General features: G+C 41.6%; 1 protein-coding gene across 2 annotated transcripts in view; it reads left to right on the top strand.

Annotated features, from left to right (window-relative positions):
- Nucleotides 1-19076, top strand: part of TMEFF2 (transmembrane protein with EGF like and two follistatin like domains 2) — a 924328-nt gene that overhangs the window by 679881 nt on the left and 225371 nt on the right. The gene's annotated exons all lie outside the window — the stretch shown is intronic.

Below are 19076 nucleotides of genomic sequence, written 5' to 3'. Positions count from 1 at the left end.
TTTACAAGTCATGTGAATAAATGAGTTCTAAAAGGCATTTGAAATCATACATGTGTGAACCGAGACTCAAGGATATTTTTTTATGCCCTTTAATTAGTCTGACATAATAAGCGGGGATGTTTTATACGTATTAATTGCAATTTGTAGCTTTTTAAGTGTGGTTTCAGGATCCCTCTCTGTCACTGGTGAGGCCTACGTCCCTGGTGCCGCATCATCAGGCTCAGCACAGTTCACTCACTCTTTCAGATGCATGCATGGTTCGACACCTCTATTTGATGTCTGATTCTGTACAGGTGATAAGAGGTGTTGCACTGGTGGTTTCATATCTGGATGGTCTTTGGCAGGAATTCAGGCATATTTCTTTAACAGTGCTGCTGCCTCTTATGCCCAGTCTTTGCCAGTTCTCTGAGGGAGAAGGCTAGTGCCATCATGGACTGAGGGCTTGGTTCTCCTCTTCCATCTCTTTAGTCATTTACAGCAGTGAGGAATGGTGGCACACTGGGGCAAGACAAACAGCTGTACACTGTGGATATATGCATCTGGAAGACACACAGTTTTGATGACAGGATAATTTTTCAAGATGTCCAGGGATAGCTCACAAAACCATATCAGCTCACAGGAGTACTCAGACCATGCCGCATATAGATTTTGCTTTCACCATCAAAAAGGTACCAGGGGCATCTCATGGGGCCCCCTACTGACCCCGGGCCCTCAGGCAGTGCCCAAGTTTCCAAATGGTCAGTCTTCCCCTGCACAGTACATTACAGCATGTGTGTTAAAGATATGCAGTCACACACACCAGCTGACTGTTTTGATAGTGGCTGTGACTTAGGAAGGAGCAGTTGGAGATTGCTTACAAGGTGAGTATCAGTAGGTCAGGGGGGTTCCTTTTAAAGACACTCTCACTTTGTCCTGAATTGCCAGGGTGCCAATGTTCCTTTATCATGCACAGCATCCTATTAATTTTGAATAGGGTGCCAGTGTAGCACAACTCACATAAATCAGACATAGGGATTCCCATCTTTGCATTGCGGAGCACTAAAGCAAACATGCATTTAGGTGCTCTGACAAGGTGTCATGGGGGAATTCAAACTGAATGGCACTGCAACACACAGCATTACTGATCATGTTACCACAACACTCAGGTGTGAAGCAAATCTCCAGCCTTTTGGGATAATTTGTTTATATGCAGATATCCCAAAAAAAGGCAGTTTTAGATATATATATATTTGTACATATATTTGTTAAGTAATGACTTAATGCAGTTTGATCTTTTTGATTCAGTAGGCATTTTGTAAGTTTTTTTATGCTCTAATAATGATTTTAGTGTATTTTTATTGAAAATATTGTTTTAAAAAAATTGTGTGCAACTGTCATGAAATGTAAAAATCACGAGCACCATTTTTTTATGCTGTGGGTCCTGTGTTTTTAGAAAATGTATGGTTTGAGGAGCATTTCTTATTTCATATAACTTCCAAAGCTGTAAGTAACAATAGTGAAACATGAACAGTGAAAAATGGCAAAAATAGTCAGACCACCTGAAGTTGAAAATGGAGAGCAGGGCCTGGCAATGAAAGAGACCAGTCGTTACAGGAATTAAATACAAGGAAGGGTTTTCTTCTAGAGATCACTCATGCGTTATCATAATCAAAATACTGTACATTTAAAACAAGAACCTTTTATGTTTTCTAATCATATAGAAATAAAGTATTAGTTGTAGTCGTAGTAGTACAAAATACCACAGTGATACCATATTCATATGAACCTCAAATACACCTTGGTCATAGAATCAAGTTTCTGAAACCTTATCCAGTAGGCCATTCTGTGAATCCTGTATGTGAAATGCAAAAAAAAAGTGTTTCCATGTGAAATGTACAGTACAAAAGCAGCTTTATAACTCCTTTTTTACTTGATTCTGAACACAGTACATGAAAGATTTATTTTTGTTCACTGGCTCCAGCCACCAAAATCTGTAATTCTAAAATAAAGTCTCTTTTTTTTAACCACTTGCCTACCAGGCACTTATACCCCCTTATTTACCAGGCCAATTTTCAGCTTTCAGCGCTGCCGCACTTTGATTGACAATTGCGCGGTCATGCAACATTGTACCCATATGAAATTTTGATAATTTTTTTCTCACAAATAGAGCTTTCTTTTGGTGGTATTTAATCGCCACTGGGCGCTTTACTATTTGCGCTAGAAATAAAAAAGGTGCAAAAAATTTGAAAAAAAAAAAAAGTTTCTTTGTTTCTATTATAAAATTTTTCAAACAGGTAATTTTTCTCCTTCACTGATGTGCGTTGATGAGGCAGCACTGATGGGCACTGATAGGCGGCACTGATGGGCACTGATGGGCAGCATTAAAGGGCACTGATAGGCAGTACTAATGAGGTGGCACGGATAGGCGGCACTGATAGACAGCACTAATGAGGTGTCACTGATAGGCGGCACTAATATGCAGCACTGAGAGGCGGCACTGATAGGTGACACTGATGATGGGTACTGGTAGACGGCACTGACTGGCATCACTGCTGGGCACTGACTGGCGGCACTGACTGGCACAATCGCTGGGCACTGACTGGTGGCACTGACTGGCAGCACTGCTGGGCTGCACTGGTGGGTGGCACTGGTGGGCAGCACTGGTGGGTGGGCACAGGTGGGTGGGCACAGGTGGGTGGCACTGGTGGGCACAGGTGGATGGGCACAGGTGGGTGGCACTGCTGGGCACAGGTAGGTGGCACTTCTGGGCACAGGTGTGACACTGCAGAGTGGCACAGGTGGGTGCACTGCTGGGCACAGGTGGGCGGAGTTAGTGGGCGCACTGCTGGGCACAGGTGGGCGGAACTTGCGGGTGGCACTGCTGGGCACCGATCATCAGGGCACTGATCATCAGTGCCCTGATGATCGGTGCCGATCCCCGCTCTGACAACTGCCGGTTCTCGGCAGTACTTTCCTCACGATCTGAAAGCGTGAGGAAAGTGCAGCCGAGAACCGGCACTTGCATTTCCCTCTGATCAGCGTGTCATTGGACACCGCTGATCAGGTGGTAAAAGGCCGCTGTGATTGGCCTTTTACCACATCACGTGATCAGCTGTGTCCGTAGGACACAGCGATTACGGAGATCGCCGGGTGCGCGCCCCCTGGGGCGCGCAGGAGAGCGTGTTCTGGGGGGACGTCATATGATGTCCACTCAGAACTGGCCAGCCGCAGTGCAGCCGTCATTCGGCTATCTGCTGTCGGCTACTAGTTAATAAAGGTATAAATCAGTATAGAGGTGAAACTCGAAAAATTTGAATATCGTGCAAAAGTTCATTTATTTCAGTAATGCAACTTAAAAGGTGAAACTAATATATGAGATAGACTCATTACATGCAAGGAAAGATAGTTCAAGACATGATTTGTCATAATTGTGATGATTATGGCTTACAGCTCATGAATACCCCAAATCGACTATCTCAGAAAATTAGAATAGTGTGAAAAGGTGCAATATTCTAGGCTCAAAGTGTCCCACTCTAATCAGCTAATTAAGCCATAACACCTGCAAAGGGTTCCTGAGCCTTTAAATGGTCTCTCAGTCTGGTTCAGTAAGAATCACAATCATGGGAAAGACTGCTGACCTGACAGTTGTGCAGAAAACCATCATTGACACCCTCCATAAGGAGGGAAAGCCTCAAAAGGTAATTGAAAAAGAAGTTGCATGTTCCCAAAGTGCTGTATCAAAGCACATTAATAGAAAGTTATGTGGAAAGGAAAAGTGTGGAGAAAAAAGGTGCACAAGCAGCAGGGATGACCGCAGCCTGGAGAGAATTGTCAGGAAAAGGCCATTCAAAAGTGTTGGGGACTTTCACAAGGAGTGGACTGGGGCACGAGTCAGTGCATCAAGAGCCACCACACACAGACGGATCCTGGACATGGGCTTCAAATGTCGTTTTCTTCTTGTCAAGCCGCTCATGAACAACAAACAACATCAGAAGCATCTTACCTGGGCTGTTGCTCAGTGGTCCAAAGTGCTCTTTTCTGATGAGAGCAACTTTTGCATCTCATTTGGAAACCAAGGACCCCGAATATGGAGGAAGAATGGAGAGGCACACACTGCAAGATGCTTGAAGTCCAGTGTGAAGTTTCCACAGTCTGTGTTGATTTGGGGAGCCATGTCATCTGCTGGTGTTGGTCCACTGTCAACGCAGGCGTCTACCAGAAGATTTTGGAGCACTTCATGCTTCCTTCCGCAGACAAGCTTTATGGGGATGCTGAGTTCATTTTCCAGCAGGACTTGGCACCTGCCCACACTGCCAAAAGCACCAAAACCTGGTTCAATGACCGTGGGATTACTATGCTTGATTGGCCAGCAAACTCGCCTGACCTGAACCCCATTGAGAATCTATGGGGCATTGCCAAGAGAAAGATGTGAGACATGAGACCGAACATTGCAGAAGAGCTGAAGGCCGCTATTGAAGCATCCTGGTTTTCCATAACACCTCAGCAGTGCCACAGGCTGATACTTCCATGCCACGTCGCATTGAGGCAGTAATTGCTGCAAGAGTGGCCCAAACCAAGTACTGAGTACATATGCATGCTTATACTTTTCAGAGGTCCGATATTCTATGTACAATCCTTGTTTTATTGATTGCATGTAATATTCTAATTTTCTGACATTGTGGTTTTGGGGTTTTCATGAGCTGTAAGCCATAATCATCACAATTATGACAAATCACGGCTTGAACTATCTTGCTTTGCATTAATGAGTCTGATATATTAGTTTCACCTTTTAAGTTGCATTACTGAAATAAATGAACTTTTGCATGATATTCAAATTTTTCGAGTTTCACCTGTACATCAGGAATTTTAAAGCATAACCCTATATATTAGAATCCATTCATAGATGTTTTGCGAGGGCTATCTATCTTTTTTTTTATCCTCATATTGTACATGAAGGAAATGATTGTTCAAGATGTGCCCCTAAGATCCAGTATAACATTTGTTTTGAGAAATATACCTTTAAACAGAAAAACATTGCTATTGTCTCCCATTATAGAAATTGATGGTTCTTGTTACAAATAATGTTACAAATAATGATCATTATAGGCTAGTGAATTTGGCCTACAGTTGGTAAAAGGACACTGTCCTTGACAATGAACAAACATTTCAACTAGCCTGACTTATCTTTTTTCAATTACTTATTTCTGATCATATCTCACAAAAATACAGCACATACTCTATCAACATTCAGAAACACATAAAAATATCTATACAAACAAGTGGCAACCATCCAAACCTAAACTGAACTGTCCATACTGAGCATGTTCATGCCATTTATGGAGTAACCATTTGTTCTTCATCAATATTACATAATCATTTCCAGATCCTAACTATTAAGAATTGTGCATCTGATATTATCAGTGTGATGTGGTAGAGCTTAACCACTTTACGCCCCCCACAGTAATTTTATTGCGAGAGGGGGGAAGCTGCAGGCAACCCAACGTACTGATAATTTGAGGTGCCCATGCACGCTGGTTCCCCCTGGGGTGCGCAGCAGTGTAATCCCTTGACAACTGTGTCCAGTGGAGCTGTGAGCCAGCGGCAGTGTCTCTCTAGTGACACTGAACTACTCTGATGACAGTATGTAAAAAATAGTAATAAAAAAGAAAAAAGTTTACAAAAATTGAATCAAAAAATAATTTTTTTTGTATACTGTCACCAGTAAGTATCCCTGATCACGACCACAACAGTCTTATGATGATGCTGTACTGCGCTGGTGACAGTGGGTAAAAAAAATATATTGTGAAAAAAAACTAAATTTTATTTCATTTCTTAATTTTCCAAAAAATTGCGATCAAAATACTTTGAACTGTTTAAAAAATAAAGTGGTCATTTGGAGGGTGTTTGTATTGTCCTGCATTTTAGGGCCTCAAGAAATGAGATTGGCAGTCAGTGCATCAAGAAAACATGTTTTTTTTCTTAAACATTTTAGGTATTTTTTCATTTATAGCAAAAAAAAAAAAAAGTGGTGATTAAAAACCACCAAAAGAAATCTCTATTTGTGTGAAAAAATTATAAAAAGTTAATTTGTGTACAGTTGCATGGCCAAGCAATTTCCAGTTAAGGTAGTACAGTGCTGAATAGCAAAAAATGGCCTGGTCATGAAGGGAGGTAAAACCTTTTAGAAGGCAAGTTGCTAATGGTACTTTTTGTATCATATATTTTGCATTAACATGCTGCAGTACAATCATTTAATAAATGCACTCTTGTTTTATGACATTACAGTGGTATTCATTTATACAATAATAATTCATATGCGGATATATTTCCTAAATTACTGAAGTATAACCAGTATTTAATATATATATATATATATAGGTCTCGGTCATTTTAGTATGTATAGTTTTTATGCATAAAGCATAAACAATACCATGTGCAGGTTATTCTACAGAAATGTTTTTATTCCAGACAAAAAAATATAGGAGTTAAAATCTTTTTACTCATTAAAGCAAATTGATAAAGATGAGAAAATTCTCAATCAAGTTTGAAATTCAACCAAATGGACCATGATGATTTGCTGAAGATGGGAATTTGCTAAGTTTTTTCCATCTGCATGATGTTTTATGCCAAAGAAATGTAATTTAATATATGGGGACTAACCCATGTGCCTTGCAGTGTATATGCTTGCCTGCACACATAGCTATAAAGACCTCTGCGCTGTACAAACATTGTATGCATTTCTCCATCCTCCTGCTACATCCTCACAGTTAACAGCTGCTTTCTGGAGTTTTTTAAAGATATTTTGTAGTTTTTTTTCCATATTTTATTTATTATGGCCACAAATAAAAAATAAAATGTTTAATAAAGCCTTATTTGTAATTAAACAAGTTAAACAGGAATATTATATACAGTGTATACACTATATTTCCAAAAGTATTGGGACGCCTGCCTTTGCATGCACATGAACTTTAATGGCATCCCAGTCTTAGTTTGTAGGGTTCAATATTGAATTGGCCCACCCTTTGCAGCTATAACAGCTTCAGCTCCTCTGGGAAGACTGACCACAAGGTTTAGGAGTGTTTCTATGGGAAATTTTGATCTTTCTTTCAGAAGTGCATTTGTGAGGTCAGGCACTGATGTTGGACTAGAAGGCTTGGCTTGCAGTCTCCGCTCTAATTCATCCCAAAGGTGTTCTGTCGGGTTGAGGCCAGTCCAGTTCCTCCACCCCAAACTCTCTCATCCATGTCTTTATGGATCTTGCTTTGTGCACTGGTGCGCAGTCATGTTGGAACAGGAAGGGGCCATCCACAAACTGTTCCCACAAAGTTCTAGAGTCTAGTGGCAGTGTACGTTACACCACTGCATCCAACGCTTTACATTGCACTTGGTGATGTAAAGCTTGTATGCAGCTGCTGGGCCATTCTATGAAGCTCTCTACACACTGCTGTTGTGCTAATCTGAAGGCCACATGATGTTTGGAGGCCTTTAGCTATTGTCTCTGCAGACAGTTGGTGACTTCTGCACACTGTGCACTGGTTCCACTAACAGTTGACTGTGGAAAATTTTGTACAGGGCTTAAAATTTCCATTCGCCTGCTCGCCAATAGCAAGTGGAAATTATGTTGGGGGCAAGTGTGTCCCCCAGGGTCGTCTTGCTGAGCAGGCTCGGAGCTCAGGCTGGATCTGTCATTGGCACTGGGAACCATCAGACTGCTCAATAGTTGAGCACAGTGAAAGCAAAGCAAGGAGTGTGTGCTGTGCTCTCTGCCTCCCCCTAGAGTGCAGTACCCGGATCTGTGCATGAACAACGAAGTACTGCAACTTTTAATGGGGGGGTGGGGTTGTGTGTGTGTGTACATGTGTGTGTCTGTGTATGCATGTACAATTGTACATGTGTTTGTGTGTATGTACATGTGTGTATCTGTACATGTGTCTGTGTGTATGTACATGTATGTGTGTGTATACATGTGTCTGTATGTGTGTGTGTACATGTGTCTCTGTGCGTATGTGTACATGTTTCTGTGTGTGTGTATGTATATGTACATGTTTCTGTGTGTGTACAGGTGTCTCTATTTGTGTGTGTTTGTTGGTGGCGAGTAACTCTAAGGCCTGGCTAGTAGCTCAGGACTTGAAATTTTAAGCCCTGATTTAGTAGTAAGGAAGTTTCATGGATGGACTTATTGCACAGGTGGCAACCTATCACGGTACCACTCTTGAATTCACTGAGCTCCTGAGAGCAACCCATTCTTTCACAAATGTTTGTAGAAACAGTCTGCATGCCTAGGTGCTTGGTTTTATACACCCGTGGCCGTGGAGGTGATTGGAACACCTGAATCCAATGATTTGGAGGGGTGGCCCAATACTTTTGGCAATATAGTGTATAGGGGTGCATTTACAAAACATTAACAGAGTTAGTTGTCCGATCTGGAGAGAATAAAATAATAACATAATAGTGGTATCTGTCAGGAATGGACTCGCCAATAGTGGTGGGACTCACCTGCCTTGTGGGCTGCAGTACCAGGGCTGGCCAGCGGGTGCTCTCAGCAACCAGAGGCTCATTCCTGCAATCAGCCAAAACACCTGAGGCTGATTTCAGGAGGTGCATATAAGGAATGACCAAGCCTGTGATCTGGGCCTTGGTGTATGTTGCCCATGAGCCCCTGTATCTTGTTCCTGATTCCTGTTACCTGTGTTCCTGTAGTGCGTTCCTTGTTGCTGACCCTGCCTGTTCTGATCCATGCTGACATTCTTCTGCTCTGACCCCCGGCTCGTCCCTGACCATCCTTCTGCCTGATCCTCTGTACCGTGCTGCCCGTGAGTTACTGAACCTGGCGTGTGACCTGACTACCCTTGTCTGCTGCTTGTACCGTGCCTGTCCCCACCGTGACTGACCCAGCTAGTCTGACCACGCTCACTCCTGACTGTCATCCATCCATCCCGCTCGGACCTGGACCTGCCAGCACTCTCTACCACAGCCGGACGCACTCAGGGGTTGCGACCTGGTTCCAGTCTGCACCAAGTCCATCCCCACCATCAGGGGCCCTGGTGAATAGCAGGCTGGGACTTAGACCCTGCTCCCTGAGGAAATCCATGCTGTGGGCTTGGCCTGCCTGACCACTCCACCTCTCCAGCCCTGACTGCACTGTGTACCTATAGGTTAGTTTTGTTTGCACTGTGTTTGTTTATTTTTGCAGCTAATAATAAATATTATTATTATACCATATCTGAAGCCTGCGTTTCCCTGTGTCAGTCCACACACCTCTGGTCATACCCGGATCCCTAACAGTATCACTTCTGCTCAGTGAAATGCATGCTTGCAGTGAGAAGCAGGTGGAGCGGAGTCCCTTTCCAGGATTGAGTGGTCTTACTGGGTGCAAGAGGACACTAAATTGTGTGAGTTTTTGACTTTTGTGTCTCTTAGTGCTTAATAAACTTACTACACTATGGAAATACCCCTCTGATTATTATCTTTATAAGAGTCTTGGTAAACACGGTGGCAAGCTTTTGATGAACTTCGGGGATTAAAAAATTGGAACTTTGTGGACATTTATAAAGGGGACTTGATTATTTAATGGACAAGAACCTAGTGTGGATTTAATTACACAGTGTGGATACACTATTACAGCACTAATTCACCAACTGAGCATGAGTCATTTTTGCAGATCCTATTGTGTTATCACTTGCATATACATATTATTAGTTCTGCACAATTTTTTATTTTACTTGTGACACTGTGCTGGTGTGGTGGTGTTCAGGACACTGTTGCTGGCTTACACTGGCTCTGGTGTTCCTGACACTGGTGTGATTAGTGATCAGAACACTACTGCTAACTTCACTAGATCTGATGACACTGGTAATGGTGTGGCTAGTGATCAGGACAATAATGCTAGCATCATTGCTGTGGTGATACTGTACTGTTGTGGCAGTGATCTGGACACTGTTGCTTGCTTACACTGGCAGTTCTGTAGCCAGCGATCAGGACACTGCTGATAGCTTACACTGGCTGTGGTGACACTTTATTGCTTTGACTATTGATCAGGACAATCTTGCTGGCTGAACTGGTCTGGCAACACTAGAATTTGGTGTATTGGCAATCAGGAACACTGTTGTTGGCTGCACTGGTCTGGGAACACTGGGATTGGTGTGGCAGCGATCATGAACACTGTTGCAGGCTTACAGTGGCTCTGGTGACACTGGCACTAATATGGCTAGTGATCAAGAACATTGTGGCTGGCTGCACTGGTGCAGTTGCACTGGCAATGGTGTGGTTTTGACCAGGAACACTGTTGTTGGCTTCACTGGCTCTGGTGACACTGAAATTGGTGCAGCTAGCGATTAAGAATGTGGTGGCTGTTTGCAATGACGCTAGGGACACTGTGACTAGTGTGGTTAATGTTCAGGGTGACTGTAGTTGGATGCACTGGTATGGTGATAATGTGCCTGGTGTGGATGAATTGGGCTGGCTGCAATCTCTCTAATAATTCATCTGTCCATTGCATGTGATAGGAACAGAACTTTGAAATCTCATTCATCTTTAAAGTATAAAGTAATTGCAGAAATGGATCAATCCATCAGGTTTGGAAACAAGTACTGCTGGGTTGGACCACTCACTCTTGGACTTCTCTATCATCCCTAGATATAACATTTTCTGCAACTCATCTGCTAAGGCTTGAGATGAACACAAGCCTGGGGCTCTATTATGTGATGTTTTATCACAAAGGTACAGTCTGGAAGCTTTCAAAATGTCTCCTGGTTTTGCTGCAGGAACTCTTTTGCTTCTTTCCTTAAGGTGTCAGCTACCTTAACTTCTGACTTCTTTATAATTTACTTCCCCAACTTGTTAAAAAATGTCAAATGGGCCTTGCCATTAATCCAGAAATGTATTTTCTATGATTGGAACCAACACCAAGACCCCTTGTCCAGGTTGAAAAGTTCTTACCCTTGCCAACTGATTGTAAATCCTGTTATAAGCTTCCTGGGCCCTTTGCATATGCTCATGAACCCCAGGACCACAAGAATAATTACTGTATTTTGGTCCTGCAACTGAGAGGCATGTTCATTAACACTCCTGCAGAGTGTGCTGTCTTGTTCCCAAGTCTTTTTCACGATATCTAATAAGCTTCAGGGCTGTTTACCATAAAGCAGTTTCAAGGCAGAAAATGTCATAGCATACTGTATAAAAAAACAAAACTAGTGCTGTGTTGCTACCATATATGTGACAACAAATATAAATAAATGATGTCCATAATGGGCATGGCATTGACACAGCTCCAGATGATCCACATTGGCTCACAATTGATATTATCCAAAAATATTTAGACAGAATAAAGGGAATAAAGCACCTGGACCGGATGGCATACACCCACGAGTCCTTAAAGAATTGAGCTCTGTCATTTCAAAGCCATTGTTTCTAATTTTTCGGGACTCTTTAATGACTGGCAAAGTACCACAGGATTGGCGTAAGGCCAATGTGGTGCCAATATTTAAAAAGGGGTAAAAATATTTACTAAGTAATTATAGACCAGTTAGTTTAACTTCTATAGTTGGGAAGATACTGGAGAGTTTAATAAAAGACCACATAGATGAGTTCTTGCTGGAAAAAAATATTTTAAGCAGCAGACAGCATGGATTCATGAAAGACAGAAATTGTCAAACAAATATGATTTCTTTTTATGAGGAAGTGAGCAAAACCTTGGACAGAAGAATGGCGGTGGACCTGGTATACTTTGATTTTGCAAAAGCATTTGACACAGTTCCCCACACACAGCTAATGTGTAAGGTAAAGTCTACAGGCTTGGAAAAATCTGTATGTAAATGGATAGTAAACTGGCTAAAAAATCGTATTCAAAGAGTAGTGGTTAATGATTCATACTCTGAATTGTCTAGGGTTGTCAGTGGTGTACCCCAAGGTTCAGTGTTGTGACCCTTAATTTTTAATATATTTATAATTGATATAGGGTCTGGGATTAAAAATACCATTTCAGTCTTTGCAGATGGCACCAAGCTGTGCAGGGGAATAAAGTCCTTGCAGGATGTCTTGAACTTACAAGCTGACCTCAATGCACTGTTTAATTGGGCAACTATGTGGCAAATGAGGTTTAATGTTGATAAATGTAAGGTGATGCACTTGAGGACTAAGAATATGCATGCATCATACATACTAGGGGGAGTAAAACTGGGGGAATCAATGGTGGAGAAGGATCTGGGAGTTCTGGTAGATCACAAGCTTAATAATGGCATGCAAGGCCAAGCAGCGATTTCTAAAGCAAGCAAAATCCTCTCTTGTATTAAAAGAGGTATAGACTCCAGAGAGAGAGCTATCATATTACCCCTGTAAAAATCATTAGTAACACCTCATCTGGAATATGCAGTTCAGTTTTGGGCACCAATTCACAAAAAGAACATTGGGAAACTGGAGAAAGTACAGAGAAGGGCAACCAAACTGATAAGAGGCATGGAGGAGATCAGCTATGAGGAAAGATTAGAGGAACTGAATTTATTCTCTCTTGAGAAGAGGAGATTAAGGGGGGATATGATCAACATGTATAAATACATCAGTGGTTCATATAGTGAACTCAGTGTAGAGCTATTCACCCTGAGGTCATCACAGAGGACAAGGGGGCACTCTTTACATCTGGACGAATAGAAATTTAATCTCCAAACACGCAAAAAAGGTTTCTTCACAGTGAGAGCTGTGAAAACGTGGAATAGACTCCCTCAAGAGTTGAGTTGGTTCTGGCCAGCTCAGTGGATTGCTTTTAAAAAGGCCTGGATTCTTTCTTGGATACACACAATATAACTGGATACTAACATTTATAGGTAACGTTGATCCAGGGAATATCCGATTGCCTCTCGGGAATCAGGAAGGAATGTTTTCCCAGCAGGAGCAAATTGGATCGTGCTTTGCTGGGTTTTTTTTGCCTTCCTCTGGATCAACTGTGGGTATAGGATTATAACTTTTTTTTTCTCTATGGTTGAACTGGATGGACTTTTGTCTTTTTTCAGCCAGACTAACTCTGTATCTATGTAAGAATGCTTGTACTATACATACACAAATATCCGATTGCCTCTCGGGTGATCAGGAAGCAGTTTTTTTTCCCCTGCAGGAGCAAATTGGACCATGCATTTTGGGGTTTTTTTGCCTTCCTCTGGTTCAACTGTGGGAATAGGATTATAACTTTTTTTTTTTTTTTTTTAATGGTTGAACTAGATGGACTTTGGTCTTTTTTCAGCCAGACTAACTATGTAACTGTGAACAATTTAGTCCAGAGTAATAATGCAAAATCCTCTAAAGCTTTCCGACTCTTGATAGAGAAATTCCAGCACAATTCAAATTGGTATTCTATTTCTATTTCACATGCGTGAAATTTGGACATTCAGGTGAAATTTCTTTTAAATGCCTGTCAGCTCTGAGAATGGGCCAATGTTTCCTAAAGATCATCTCCACATTTGAATATTATAATTCTGAATGATAGGCACTTCATCAGTCAATCCCTTTTGTGCTTGTTTATCAACCAGTAGATCTTTCCTTCTATGTTTACAACCTCTATTAATGTTTCCTCAATAAAATTCTTATCATATCCCTTTTGAATAAATCTATTTCCAATCATGGTTGCCTCCTCTTCATATTTTCTTTTCTCACTGCCATTTCTCCTTAAACAAATAAATTGCCCTTCGGTATGTTCGTTAATCGGGGGGCATAGATCAGATCAGAACCTAATATTTTTTCTCGTTTTCATTCAGATGATCCAAGAAAAACTTCAATCTCTGGATATCTCCCTCCAATAATATGATGACAACATCTATGAAGCATTTATACAGATTCAGTTGAGCTGGTTTGTTGTCATAGACAGTTTCCTCCTCCCAATGAAACATGAAGAGATTTGCCATACTGAGTGCAAATCTATGTCAATTTCCTTAACTTAGGGTCAATGAACTGTGCCACAGAAACGACAATTAGTGCAGCAGCTGTCTCTATGATGAGTAAACTCACCCAAAAGCAAATAAATAATATAACAGCGCTAGCCCCAAATGTTCACATATGCAATTAAATTAATTTCTCACTTACTCTGTAAAATACAGTAAATAAATATCATCACAAATACATAAAATAAAATGCAATACATTTTTCATTATAAAAGTGATATGCGCTTATAAAGTTCATCATTCAAACAATAAGAACTGTGCAATAGTTTATTTTCTTCTCTTATAAATATAGAGTGTCCAGTGTCAGAAAAAACATTAAGTATCAATAAAGACCAGTGCTTAAAAAGAATGTGTAAAAAGAAGAAAAGTCCCGCCAAACTTCTTGCTTCTTTCCACCACAAACTGGTGTCCACCAACACCATAAGCACCATAAACTCACCAGAAATATTTGCTGGTAAATCTCGAAACCAGCAAACAGTGCATTAGCTTAGTGTAATCCCACAATTGATCCTCTTTTGTTCTCCTGGCAACACACAGCAGTGTCATTCAGCTCATATAAAACCAGCTTCTATCATAAATACCGAGAGGTAAGAGAGAAGACAGCTTTCATAGTGTAAAACCACCAGTTTATTTTTTTAAAATATGGATACACCAAACACATTATCAAGTATTTCTAAATGACACTAGTATACAGCTGCTCCAGCTTATAATCAAATAAAGTGCCAATATTGCCTTTATTCCCCTGATAACGCTTGTTACAGAGAAAGTATTGGGCAGGGCAACACATATGAAGTCACTCTGCACGCCAGCAGGAGACTCCGATGATTCTTGTTCTATGCTGTGTAGACATGTCCAAGCATGATGTAAGTGTCATTGCTGAAGAAAGAAGCCATTTGCTGATATTACTACACTATGGTAGTCCCTTTTGTGATTTAGTCCCTTGTACCGAGCATTCACATACAGGATTGGGAAGGTGTTTTTTCGGTTGACCAGAGCATATAGTGCTGTGGGCAGCAAGGCGTTATATGATCTTTGTGTGAGATCTGTTCATTTGGTAAGGAGCCTATTAAGCCTTTGGTGGCATTTTCTCTTTGTATGCTCATTCAGAAGCTGACTTTCTATGAGGACTCTTTTTATGAATTTTGGTTCTTTATGAATTGAATTGAAATGATTGATTGATCATGATGATTTACTGACTGTTTGCACTTTTTTATTGTTCATAAAATTACACCTTATGAACTGCTTCACAATAATGGCACTTTATTTGATTATGGGTTGATAATTTTTATAAATGTATTTATGAGTGATCAGTAATCTAAAATTTGTATATATGTATACAAATTCTATGTAAAGGAACAGCGCACCTATTTGTAGGTTTGTTTTACGTTTGTACTTTTTGGGGATTTGTTAAACCTATACCACTGCCCTTAAAAATCATTCAGTTTGTGAATGACATACAGAGGTCCTCAACTGGTGGGGGAGGAGAGCCTGTCAGCTCAGGGTCAACAGCTCCCACATACCATAGCAAAACCCTCACACCTCAATGTCCAACAGAAGGGGCAACAGAGAAAAGAGAACCTGGTCAGCACATTCAGGTCATAATTTGTTTGTACAAAGCAGTGGTCAGAAAATGGATCCAACACGCCCAGGTAGAGTGATAAGAAGTTTTTCGATCCTGAGAGATATAGATCAATTCCTCCAGGTCAGCTATCCTATTCAGTCTACCAAACCAGTCCCTCAGACTTGGAACTCTCCCAGTCTTCCAAAACAAAGGAATACACATTCCAGCAGCATTAATCATATGTGATGCCAGTGATCTCTTGTAGCCATTAAATGCCTAAGTAGTCACATGAAGGAGGTATTGAACCGGGGAGAATGTTATTGCATCTCCGGTTACTTGTACAATAATATTGTGTACCTTGTGCCAGAAAGTGGAAAGAAAGGGGCAGGTCACCATATATGGAGAAATGGACCCACCATCGACACCTATCTGCTGTCAATAGGGAGAATTTGTGGATGTTCTGAGGCACCCTCTACCATCTGGACTTCAATTTATACGCATTTTCTTTGTACCGAGACATTAAAGGAGTTTTTATGCACCAATAAATTAATATGTTCCCATTCTTCATCTCTAAAAGAGCAGTTCAGATCTCGCTCCCATGCATGCCCTGCAAGCAATGCCCGAGCCAGGCGTAGAGCGTAAATGGTCGATATCATATGACGCTGGGGAGATCGTGCAAATAGTCACAAAGAAGAGGAGCAGCTGCCCAAACTCTTTGGAATGTTGTGAAATCTTCAAGAAACTTCGAATTTGAAAATACACCCAAAAAGGTATAGGGGAATCTTTATACTGTTGCAACAAATATGCTCTGTCCACAAATGCACCCTTATGAAAAATGCTGTGTGCTGTCAGCGAAGATGTAGGCCAGTAAGGATGAGGGAATATATTAGATTGACCTGGGGGAAACTCCTGATTCCACTGAATAGGAGTAAGGGGATCCACATTAGAGAAGATTTGACAAGTGGAAGCTGCTGCGGAAAAACATTTCAATGTATACAAAACAAAAGGATGATCCAAAACAAGATTTTTCCAGTGGGAGGGACGCAAGAGGCGCACTGGAGAAGGCTTGTTCTAATCCTACCCAGTCCATGGACTGATCATGGACTGACCAATCCACTATTCTAGCCAGGTGAATGGCATAAAAATATTTTTGAAGATGAGGCAACTCGAGCCTTCCCCTCTCTTTCGGCAGAGATAAGTAATCCAAGGCTATACGAAGAGCTTTTTTGTTCCAAATTAATTACATTGTGTCTGAAGCTGTGTAAAAAAGAATTTGGGTAAAGAAATTGGAACAGTCTGCATCACATACAATATGCAAGGCAAAACATTCATTTTGATCACCGCTGCCCTACCAAACCAGGAGAGGGGTTGTGACTGTCATTGTAGAAGGTTGTGCGCAATATCTTTGACCAAGGGAGCAAAATGTTTCTAATCTCTCAAATCCTCTGGTAATATGATTCCTAAGTACGTAATTCCCTCCGTACTCCATAGAAAAGGAAATTCCCATTTAGCGAAATCAATGTCATCATCTGATAAGTTAAGGCCCAATGCATGTGACTTCAAATAGTTGATTTTGAAGTTGGATAAAAAGAGAACTGATTGAATGTGTCCAAAAGGTTTGGAAAGGTCATACGTGGTTCTCAAAGAAATAAAAGAATATAATTCGCATAAACCGCATATTTGTATTCCGTATTCACTATATGAGAGCCCTTGATATTATTATCAGCTTGTAAGCTCTGAAGGAAGGGTTCCAAAGACAGGATAAAGATAAGAGGCGACAGTGGGCATCCCTGACGCATCCCATTATGGATGGCAAATGAATCAGAAAGAAAGCCATTGACCTTGACTCTGGCCGATGGATTAGAATATAAGGCCATAATCCTGCCAAACACGATAGGGTGCAAGCCAATCTCTTTAAAGACTTCCGTCATATATTCCCATGCAATGCGGTCAAAAGCCTTCTTCGCATCCGTAGACAAGAGAAGTCCACTCTGTCCCGTCTGATCCATGCTTGGATACTGATCGCTTTTGGCATCCACATTTAAGAGGGAAATTGGCCTATAATTCAACACAATACTGGAATCCTTCCCTGGGTTTGGCAAGACCATAATGTGCGCAGCTAAGAGGCTCTGAGGAGGGGGGTGATCTCCAAGCGAGTTAAAGGCCCTCACAAAATGTGGGGCTAGAATCCCCAAGAAACTTTTGTAATATTGGGTGGGAAGACCATCTGGTCCCGGACTTTTACTCAGTTTCATTTGTTTCAATGCCGTCTAAAATTCTGTTTCGGATAGGTGAGCCTCCAGCTTCTTCGCATCCACAGCAGATAAGGCTGCAGGAGCACATCATTTAAGAAAGCACATATTTTCAGCAGTCGCTGCCTGGGGGAGGGATTAATGGTGGCATCAACTTTGATATTAAAAAAAAAGATGTTCATAGTAAGTTTGAATTTGGTTCACTATGTCTTTAGTAGCCTCGAATACTGATCTGGAAGAATTACGAATTCCGTCTACAGCTACAATGGACCGTTTGGGTTGCAGCATACCCACCAGCAAACGGCCACTCTTGTTACTATATTCATAGAAGAATTTCTGACCTAAAATAATTCTGCGACAGACTTTAACGTTTAGCGCTTTGCGTAATTCTTCCCTAGGATTCATAAGCTCAGCAATTGTAGATTGAAGTTGCGAGTACTTGTGTGCCTGTTCCAAAGTGCGAATGCGGCTCGAAAGCTCCTCAATATGCAATTGTGACTCCTTCTTACGTCTCCCAGCTAAAGCTACAACTTGTCCCCTAATGACACACTTATGTGCTTCCCACTGCATCATGGGAGGGACTTCATCAGAATCATTAAGCTGAAAGCATTCTTGCAAAGATTTTTGAAGCTCACTAAAATCAATTGGGTCTTTGAAAGAGAGGCATCTAAGCGCCAAAGTTTTGTATGCCATTCTGTAGACAGAAATCATCATCCATCTTAAAAGGCAGGGCACCACATGTTGTTCAAATGTTTGCTCTTCTATTGTGGCCACATGGCACAAAAGATCATTGACCACCACTATCTGCGGAAACATGAATTAGGTCCACTTCACTCCAGTCTCCTCACAGTTAACAGATACCAGACATTCCTCAATGATGGTGGAGGAAAACAGGATACCATAGAGCAGCGGTCACTAAATGGTGGACTGAGGTCCACGAACGGCCCCAGCAGTGCTGCCGCCCGGACAGCCAGCCTGCAATGACAGATCTGCCGCTGAGCAAGGGGGTCATCATGGCAACATGGCATCACGTGCGCGCCTTGTCCCATTCAACTCACTGTCTCTCCAGCTCCCGCTTCCTGCCTGTACACAAGCATCCAGTAAGGATTCCGGCACAGCTGCTATCTACCCTCAAGGTAGAGTGTAGTCTTACAGGGGCACTCTGATGGGCACATTTTATATTAAGGGGCACTCTGATGGGCACAATATAGAATGTGCCCATCAGAGTGCCCCTTAATATAAATATGCCCATCAGAGTGCCCCTTAATATAAAATGTGCCATCAGCATGCCCCTTATTTTATGTTAAGGGGCGCTCTGATGGGCACATTTTATGTTAAGGGACACTCTGACAGGCACAT

The sequence above is a fragment of the Staurois parvus genome, unplaced genomic scaffold (assembly GCF_062004578.1).
Source record: "Staurois parvus isolate SC_StPar_1 unplaced genomic scaffold, SC_StPar_1.0 ptg000434l, whole genome shotgun sequence".
Classification (NCBI taxonomy): domain Eukaryota; kingdom Metazoa; phylum Chordata; class Amphibia; order Anura; family Ranidae; genus Staurois; species Staurois parvus.
Note: the sequence above shows the minus strand (reverse complement) of the source record. Positions and strands in the feature narration are given on the sequence as shown.